The sequence below is a fragment of the Acyrthosiphon pisum genome, unplaced genomic scaffold (genome assembly GCF_005508785.2).
Source record: "Acyrthosiphon pisum isolate AL4f unplaced genomic scaffold, pea_aphid_22Mar2018_4r6ur Scaffold_16794;HRSCAF=17459, whole genome shotgun sequence".
NCBI classification, from domain to species: domain Eukaryota; kingdom Metazoa; phylum Arthropoda; class Insecta; order Hemiptera; family Aphididae; genus Acyrthosiphon; species Acyrthosiphon pisum.
In genome coordinates this window covers 1-1,192 of record NW_021765755.1, presented here as the reverse complement: position 1 = coordinate 1,192, position 1,192 = coordinate 1, and the positions used below count along the sequence as shown (strand labels likewise).

At 30.3% G+C, this 1,192-nt stretch overlaps 1 long non-coding RNA gene across 1 annotated transcript; it reads left to right on the top strand.

The window, feature by feature from the left end:
• Positions 1 to 13: 13 nt before the first annotated feature.
• LOC107885816 lies at positions 14 to 699 on the top strand. The gene is made up of 2 exons (XR_001680532.2): positions 14 to 354; positions 434 to 699. It is a non-coding gene; the product is annotated as an uncharacterized LOC107885816 (long non-coding RNA).
• The last annotated feature ends 493 nt before the right edge of the window (positions 700 to 1,192 follow it).

The following is a 1,192-nucleotide window of genomic DNA, read 5'->3' as shown; positions in this document are numbered from 1 at the left end:
CACGAATTCTTATCACTAAATCACCTCCGACTACCTAAGGCACTATCATTACTGTGTCTCAAAAATCGGTACCCTCTCTCAGCGAGTCCAACGGGCGTTCGAGTTACACTTGACCACTACGAAGGCGCCGGAGGCGGCTTCCACAACGCCCGTAATCGAGGCACACTGGCAGCTAGTCTGTTATAAAGTTAAAATTATTTACTAATGCATTGATAACACGGTGATCTTTTGACACATGTTTGTTATCAGTTATAATACGTGATAATACAAATATTTTTTTCTGTATGATAAAATCGATTGATTATTATTTTTTTTTTTTTTAAATGTCCGTTGACTTCTATAATTTAATAATTCGTAAGTATACATTTTTTATTTATTACAAGTTTTATTTTATTAATTTATAATTAAAAAATTGTTTTTTTGTGGTGTATAGAAACAACGTAAAAATGCCACGAATTTATAAACCAGATCCTCGAAGCAAAAAGTATATGAAACCAAATCAAAATGATCTCAAAAATGCTATTATGGCAATTAAAAGTAAACAGGTAACATACCGGGAAGCTCAGGAAATATATGGCATACATTATTCTGTACTCTATATTGTAACCTATAGTATTTACCTACAGTAAAGAAACTGAGATAACTACCAAACTAATTAATTAAGTGTTGAATATTTAATAAATATTTTTAAAAATTTAATTATTTGTTTTTATTCACCTTACATGAGTTTAAATCGAAAAAGTTGATAAAAACCAATATATGTTTCTTTTCACCCCACTCGGCAGGTGAATAGAAACAAAGCACTTAAAAAAATATATAAAATCAATCTTTAAATATAAAATGTTATCAATGATACTATATTAAAGTACTCACAGAGACCCATATTTTAAAGTATTGCTCATTATTCTATGTTAAATATTTAAGATTCTACAAGCTTTAGAAGTTTAAAACTGTTTCTATTCACCCCATTTGACGGTATAGCTAATGAGCTACATCGACCAGCGAGAAAAATATTTCCTAGGCGCAGTGTGGTAACACGGTTTATTGACGACCTATGGCAAGCCGATTTAATGGATATGCAATCTCATTCTAAAAAAAATTATGGTTTCAAATTTATATTAGTTGTTATAGATACATATAGCAAATACGTATTTGTGGAACCGCTGAAAAATAAATCAGCGAAAGAATGTAC